At 57.2% G+C, this 8,339-nt stretch overlaps 1 protein-coding gene across 1 annotated transcript in view; it reads right to left on the bottom strand.

The window, feature by feature from the left end:
* The window catches only part of CDK18 (cyclin dependent kinase 18), a 25,718-nt gene extending 22,081 nt beyond the window's left edge, over positions 1 to 3,637 (bottom strand). The window contains exon 1 of the mRNA XM_021377319.1: positions 3,024 to 3,637. The gene's annotated coding sequence lies outside the window, so the exon portion shown is untranslated. The remainder of the gene's footprint in view (positions 1 to 3,023) is intronic.

Genomic DNA, 8,339 nt, shown 5'->3' with positions numbered 1-8,339 from the left:
TCCATCTCCTTCCCCCCAAAGCCTTGAGCTCCCTCCCACATCACAACCTGCATTCTGGCTACTCTTAAAACCATGGGTCATTACACATTCAGCACAAGTGGGAATGTTAAGAAGAGCCCAGCTGCTGCTCAGGTGCAGTGAGCAATGGTCCGGTGCCCAGCAGGATCAGCGGGGCTGAGATTTGTGGGCTCAGCAGGAATGGGGAGCACTTGGACTGTCTGCAAAGATCTGCTCTTAACTGTGGTGGCTTGGAGCTCACTCCTAACACAGTGAGAAAACCCAGAAGGCAAGAGAACACGGCTCTTGGGTTGTAACTGGAGATAAAGCATGGCTAAGCCTCAGGAAGGAGGGAGGCAGAGAAAGAACAAGGGAGATGAGACACTGAAGCGGTGGCAGCTGTGCAGACGAACCCCAGCCTTCTCTGGAGGCTCTGCTCTGTGGCTTGAAAACAATTTCAGCCCTTCACTGCCCCTGGCTGAGCCACGCTGGCCAGACAAAGCAGCACTGGATTGCGAGAGGCTGAGCAAACAAGCAGATGAGCAGCACTGGCTGCAGGCACAATGCTACCTGAAAAGAAACCTCGATTTCAGGCAGAGAGCAAAAGATGCTGCATCTGATTCCAGATCGACTCCGCACAGTTAATTGTTCGCCAGATTCCAATCCGGGCTTTCACCTCCGCATTAATCAACAGGTCGCTTTCTGCTGTCGGTTTTCCCCTCTACAAACAGAAGTGAGTTAACTGGGAGAAAAGCAAATCCTGCAGGTCGAACCCCTGCACGGGCAGAGCCTGCTACAAGCAGGGGCCTCTGGAAGCACAGACCTTTTGTTTTTCTGCCTGTGTGGATGTAAGCCGAGCCTGTGCCGTGGAGCAGAGGCAGAGGCGACCTCTCAGGGTTTCAGTGCACCAATTACCCACAGCAAAACTCACTCCAAGCTCTGCAGCTGGCCCCGGGTCCCCTGTCCTGCTGCCAATGCCAGGGAGATGCTGCTTTGCCTCGGCTCTCCTGAGCACGGAATGAGAGCGTGGGAGGCCTCTACAGAGCATAAACCCTCCTGGAAACTCCTCTGGTTATTTGGACATGACTGCAAACACGTGTCCCAGGTTTTCTGGAGGTTCTCAGAGCTCTTGGCCCAAACCTCAGCGCTGTGAGGAAGCCAGAGGAATGTCTCAGGGTTTACAAGGAATAGCCCAGCAGTGATTCCTCTCCAGCAGGCCAAGCCTAGGGGATAACTTCAGTGGAAACTGCAGCTCTGATGTTATAATGCAGACATGAAGTAAATGCACAGGATTCTGCCTCACTAAGTCAGGGGGGTTAAAACAGGACTGAGCAAAGGAGGGGTGCTCATGGACTCAGAGCAAAATTCTGCAGCACCTGGAGCAAACCATTTCGCCTCTCCACTTTTCCCAGATGCAAAACGAAGCTGCCATCATCTATCTTGCCCAGTGACAGCGCCAGCAACAGAAGGCAGAACCCATCACCTCCTCCTGCACCCCAGCCCGTGCCCAGCGGTGATGAGCAATGCAGAACCACAGCAATAAACGCGTGTGAAAAAGGCAAGAGCTAGAGATTCAGAACAGCAGGGCACGCCTGCTGCATTTCAGTCACCTGTAATGCATGAATATGTGACACCACCACTTTGCTCTTTGTCACACGCTCAGCGCTGCCTGTCTGAAGGGTCCATTCAAGGGACCACAATGAGTGCTTGTTTGGTGCAAGGGGCCCTCCCAGCGCTGTAACAAGTGTTTTCGTGCTTCCATGCCCATCTCTGCCAGCATCCCAGGGCTTTACAGAGCTCGGGGAGCAAAGCTCTGAGAACAAAGCAAGGTCAAGTGTTAACAGATGGCGAACTCAGACGTGGGGATGCAGGGATGGGTCCAAGGGCAGAGGCAGACTGATGGAGTGCTGCTCTTTAGCCACGTTTCTTCTCCTTTTCAAGCAGTTAAGAGAGGATGAACTCGCAGGTTCCCAGCTTCTGTTCCTGCCTCTGCTCCTTTTCTTGCATCACGCTCTTGAACACACCACATCCCATTGACATGCATGTATCTCCGTGGGGCCTGGTGTTTTTTTTCATCAAGGGAATCTAGTCAGGATCGTGGGAACTGGTGCTGATGGGGTGACCCAGATCACTGCCATGTGAGGCCAAAGGCAAGACTCAGCATGCACTTACCCCATTCCAGCTCTGTGCTAGCACACACTGAAGCTTTACACACTGTCCCTTTACCATGCAGGAGGTAATTGGAGCCTATTTCCTTGCAGGAAGAGGGTCCTGGAAGAGGCACTTTTCCCTTCTACATCTCATCCAGCGGCACCAGCTTTCTGCCCTCTTCTTGTTCAGACCTCTTCCCCTTTGGGCACCTTCCCAACCCCCAGCACACACACGCACACCCCCCTTGCACTGTGTCTTTGGTTGATGCAGAGCACAAACCCCCCCCCCCACGATGCCAGCAGCCCCAGGCCTGACTCTGCTGCTTGCAGAGTTAATGCCACCGCCGTGCCCAGCAGCCTGCACTCTCATTCCATCTATTTTCACGGGGGGGAAGACCCAGTTTAAAGGCGGACTGGCCCAGGGTTGTTGTGGCACAGACACAAGTTCCCCGTGGTTACTGCTGGGGGGTGGGGGAGCAGCGGTGTTGGGGATGGCGTTGCACACCCAGGAACTTGTCTGAGCAACAGGCGCAGCTGATTCTGACAGCTCCAACATTCAGCACAGGGAGCAGGCAGCTCGGCCCCCCCAATCAGCCCTGGGAACTTTCGCCCGGGGGATGGATGCGTGTCCCCTCCCCCTTCCCTCCCTACCCCTGCAGCTCCCAGTGCAGGAAGGGCAGAACAGGGAGCCCAGAAGCACCAAAACACGCGCAGGGATCCCTTCCAGAAATTCCTCCAGCACTCGGTGCGGAGCTGAGCCCCCCTCCCCCCACCTCCAACTTTTACCGCGTCCCCTCCCCTACCACTTCGTGCCCGAACTGCCCCAAACCGAAAAAGGCAGAGAGCCCCCGAGCACGGGCACAGCCCGGCACTCACCGCACCGCGGGCAGAGCGCTGCTCCCCTCCTTCCTCCTTCTTCTCCGGGGCGCGGGGACGGGCGGGGGCGGCGCTGCGGGGCCGAGCCGGGGTCGGGAATGGGTGCGGGGCGGGGGCCGGGGAGCTGCGGGTGCTGGAAGCGAAGCGGCGCCGGTTTCGGTTCTGGTGCTGGAAGCGAAGCGGCGCCGGAGCGATGTTCACGTCGGTTCTGGTGCTGAAACCGGAACGGTACCGGTGTCGGAGCTAAAAGCGGCGCGTTGCCGCCACAGGACCCGGCGCGGTGCCGTTGTCGGTGCCGGTCCTGGAAGCGGAGCGCTGTCGCCGCAGGACCCGGCGCGCTGCCGGCCGCTCTCCCCGCTCCGCTCCGTTCCGCTCCGCTCCGCGCAGGCTCCTCCCCGCCGCAGCCCCGGGCCGGGCAGCCCCGCTCTCCCCGCGGCCCTCCGGGATGCAGAGGGATGCAGAGGGATGCAGCGGGCCGGAGCCGGCCGTGCCGGGATGCAGCGAGCTCTGCGCACCGCGGTTCCCTCCGCAGCTTTTCCTCCACCCCGGGGCCGCCTCCGTCCTTCGGGCTGCCCCCGGAAATTTCAGCCTCCGTCACTCCAGCGGGACAATGTTTTTAGTGGCGGCCTCACCTTCCATCCCGGCTATTTATGGCTTTATATTGAGGCAAACATTTGCAGTTTGCCAAAAATAGAGCAGCCGTGGAAATAAATCAGGCTGACTGGAGGTGCCAACGTCGTCTGTCTGAAACTAATTAATTTCTTATATCCCCTGCTATATTAATCCTCGCCCTCTTTCCACGGAGCGTGCTGTCTGTCAGCGGAGTTTTGTAATTAATGGGTATTATGCATGAATCTGAGGGGTGTGCGGGGGATTTAATATGGCTAGGGGGGGGATAGGGGTGCCAGCAGGACACCTGTGCGGGGAAGGGACAAAATCCATCTTCCTCTTAGGGAAATCCTATGGCAAGGAAGCATGTGGGATTGGCTCTGAGACCCCACAAGGAAAACTGTCCAGAAGGGACATGGGCTTCTTTAGGTCTGCTGCTGTGAGAGCTCCTTTTTCCCTTTTCCTTTTCGAATGTGGGAGTCTTGGGAGACTTGCTGACTCTCGTTTCTTATATTAGAACTATCAAGTTTGCTGGGAGACGTTTGGAGGAACGAGGAAGTGGTTCACAGATGGCACGGCAGAAGCGCAAATGTTGAGCCCCTATGGGGGAGCAGCTTTCCAGGCTGCTCACAACCCCATTTTGTTTGTTTCAAACTTGTCCCATAGCAACACCCAGCCAAGACCCAAGGCCTTTAGTAATGCTCTAGGGGCAAAATACTCAGCACCAGCTCTGCAATCAGCTCGTTCTGGGGACGTGTGAGCTCGGGGGGCTGAACGAACGGGCTCCGACCTGGAATTTGCCCCCAGATGTGGACTCTAAGCTCGAGGCACATTGCCCCTGGCTAGAGGTGACAAACCCCAGCCACACCGTGGGGCTTTGCACCCTTTGCTCCGCAGGTTTCGGGGTGGGGGGTGCAGAGCCAGAGGTGCAACATGCAGGCTTGAAGCCTGCCCTCCCTTCACCCCTGGTCAATGAGTACCTGGTCATGTGGCTGCAGAGGCATTGGGGCTTGGGGTGACGCAGCCACGAGTCCCTTTGCCTGCAGCCCCGCATGCTTCCAGCTCCCACCTCACCCTTCTCCTCTATGCAAAGACCAGGCGGCCCCCGGGGGGGAGATGGCTCAAACACTTCTGTGCCGTTCCCAGCAGAACAACTGCTGCCGTGCCCTCCATACCACAGCTCGGAGACCACCTGGCACTGGAATTCTGTCCTAAAACAGAAAGCAGAGGAGATCCCCAGCACGAGCTATGGCTAATTAAGGAGAGGAAGCCCCCACACCGGTGATGGACAGAGAAACGGGCAGTGTGTGAAGGGCAGGAATGTTACAAGCAATTAGCAGCAGAGACACGAGCTCGCTGGCAGTGTCACACAAGCTGCTTATTGGTGCGTGACGTTCCCCATAAACATAAATTACAATAATCACCGTGCCCAGGAAGGGCTCGCTGTGAGCCTGCTGGCTTTGGGGGGGAGGATGCGAAGCAGCAAAGCACGGAGCTGCTGCAGCCAGGGGGGATTCCCAGAGCTGCATGTCCAAAGGCTCAATGGGTGCAATGGGTTTTCAGCTGGGACAAAAGCACAGCACAGCTCCCGGGCGGGGTAACACGGTCCCAGTGAGACTTTGTTCTGGGTGATGGGCTGAGCCCATTCCACCAATAATAGCCCAAAGCAAACTGTCCCTCAGTGCGTGCTCTGCAAAGGGCAGCGCAGGCTGAGGCCGCTGCTGTAGAACTTGGCACCCACAGCGGATGCCTCTGCAGCGCGTTTGCAAGGCAGCGCCTGCAGGGCGGTTTTCAAACAAGCCAACTTAATGGCTGAGCAAAAGGCATGCATCTTTGTTTCTCGGGAGCCTTTTTTTTTCCTGACATTACATCGGGCTCTGAGGTTGTTTTGGTGTTTTTTGTTGTTGTCGTTGTTGGTTTTTTCCTTGTTGTATTGTGGCAGTGAAATCCCATCGCCTCGTGGAGCTGCAGGAGAAATCAGGGGTGAAGCGAGCTCGTTGCCATGAGGGGTGTTCTATACCAAAAAGATCTGGCAGGGAAACTACAACACCTTGTGCCAGGCTGTGGCTGTGACCACCCCAGCTCATGCTGAGGGGAGATTTTGTTCAGCAAATCCTTCTCTTCCTTCTCCAGTTATGCATTTCCTAAAGTGTCGCTCACCTGCTGCAGCCTGGGCAGCGCTGGCTCTGCTCTGTGCACGCCCCTGGCACAGACCTGGGGTTCCTCACAGGTCCCAGAGCCAAAGCCTCTGCCTGCAGCTGCCCATGTACAACAGATGGCCTCTCCCCAGCATCCTGCATCCTTTCTCCAGGTAGAAGTGATCCCGTTAGCGCTGGGCACCATGAGATCACTCACCCTCCTGCAGTCCACCCGCAGAAACACTCCCAGCCATGTGATGGGCCCATTTCCTCAGCCGGGAGGGATGCTCCCTCTGTTTGCAGGCTGCAAGCAGGGTGTTTTCCAGGAGCAGCAGGGAAGGCTGCAGCATCCTGAGTGGCATTTTAATCACAGACCCAAGGGGTTTGCCAGGGCTGCTCCTCTCAGAGCCTTCCCCATCAGCTGCATGATGTCAGCCAGCCCAGGGACAGTGGGGAGAGCACGTCCCAGCCATGCAGGGGTGCAAACCTGCCTGAGGATGGGGCACAGGAACATGGCAGGGACCGGCACAGCATGAGGACCAGGGCATTGCTGGCCTTGTGGAGCTGCTCCCTGCGTGGCTCCCAGCCAGATTGTTAAATCCTCCCTTGTGTTGGTGAGGCCCCAACGGGGACACTGCATCCAGCCATGAGAGAGAGGGGGGAGAGAGCTGAGAGGCACCAAGGAGGAAAGGAGCAGCAAAACATCCCTTGCAGATGAAACAGCAAAGCTCCAGACCCAATAGGAACCAGTTAAGGAAGAGATGGCCACCAAAGAGTGCTCTGCCCAGCGGGCATCACTGCATCCACGGGAGAGATTGGGAGCCCCAGGCTGCAGCCCAGTGCTCACGCAGCAACGTCCTGTCCATCCTAGTATATACAGGAACGTATTAATTGTGACAGCCTAGACTGGAGCCTGGGCGAAACGGCAGCAGCATGAATGTGCTTCACTCATGGAGAAAACGCAGCCAGCTCCGGGGGGATCTCACCTGTTTCCCCGTGCAGCCCTCCTGCCTCCCTTCCCCTGCACAGTGACCCCCAGCCGCTCCCAGACACGTTTTCCCCACCACTAAGCTCACATGGGCATGCATGTGTGCTGCTGCTCCAAGGCAAGCGGCCGCCTGGAGGGCTGCAGGGAATATTTCACAGTCGCTGCATCCGGGCAGCGGTTCTCTTCTCGGCTGCCCTGACATTCAATAGCAGCTCAGGCAGCGAGTCATGGAAAGAAAATGTGTTCAATGCCTCCCCTGCCCGGGGATGGTTCCCCCTTGTGCACACGCAGGCATGTGGAAATCATCGCCCAGAGACGAGTGCTGCGTTTCAGTGACAGAGTGCTTTAGTCTCAAAGCTGCTGCAAAGTCAGGAAAGCAGGGAAATGGCCCACGCTGAGTGCCCAGCCCGGCACGGCTGCATCTGCACTCACCAAGAACCAAGTGTGTCCCTGGGGTGGCGGCTGCTGCTACAGCACAGGGCTCAGTGTGCACCCGTAACCGTGCATGGGGTCATCAAGGGGTGCGATGGCCGTGGGTCACCCCAGCAGCCCACCCCACCACGTGGCATCCTTGCTGGGCATCTGCAGCTCCACGGGCTCCAGGTGTGTAAATGGGCAAAGCGCAGTGGATGCTGCTATTTGCATTTTGCAGGCAGGAGGAGAAATAGCGTGCAAGTTCGGATATTCTTTTTAACGCAGACTGGAGCCCGTCCCCGGTGCTGAGGAGGCACCTCAGGGGCACGCTGCAAATCCCCGATAATATTCAAAACTGAGCCCAGGTGAAGTGCGTTCTGCTGCTGTCTCACCCAAGAGCTGACTCCCTGCAAACACCGGTTGCCTTGCAGCTGTGGTCAGTGCACATCAGTGCCCAAGCTGATGGGGTGCATGCTGCACACGCCATAACGTCACCGTCCACCACATGTGTTGGCCAAAGCGCAGCTGACCACAGCAACTATCAGGCCAACTGCAAGGGGGGGAATCCGGCAGCAAGCCCTCTGAATTTTGCCAGTGGAGCATCACCATAACAACAAACCCACCAATCCAAGCCAGAGCTCCGTGCGCTTAGCAACCAGAAGCTGCCGAAGTATGAGAAAAGTAAAAACTGCACGTCAAGTATTTCCTCCAGGACCCTCCTGCAAACGCATCCCCTTGCAAAACTCCTGCAGCACAACGGGCAAAGCTGGACAAATGCACAGCAGGCACCAAACCTTCTGCCCTGCGGAGCCTCTTCACCCAGCTGTGGGACCTGGAGGAACTGAGCTCTGCTGTGAGCTGTGTGGGTGCTACACAGAGCTCAGAGCAACCAGCCCCGCAGGGAGCAGCCCACGTGGCAGCCCTGGGTGCCCTGCTCTGCTTCCAAAGCAACCCAGGGGAGTTTGCTCCTGCGAGCGGACCTTGTCCCCTCCGACCCTGCGTGCCACAAGTGCAGGCAGAATTATCTATGGTGTTTTTTTCATGGAACAATCCATCTCTGTCGCACTGACTCACTGACAAGCTTCCCTTTTCCAGGCGGTTCATGGGGTGAGCCATAGGGTGGGTGCTGTGTCCTCACTGCTGGGAGGAGACGAGTAAGTGCAGCAC

The sequence above is a fragment of the Numida meleagris genome, chromosome 25 (genome assembly GCF_002078875.1).
Source record: "Numida meleagris isolate 19003 breed g44 Domestic line chromosome 25, NumMel1.0, whole genome shotgun sequence".
Classification (NCBI taxonomy): Eukaryota; Metazoa; Chordata; class Aves; order Galliformes; family Numididae; genus Numida; species Numida meleagris.
Note: the sequence above shows the minus strand (reverse complement) of the source record. Positions and strands in the feature narration are given on the sequence as shown.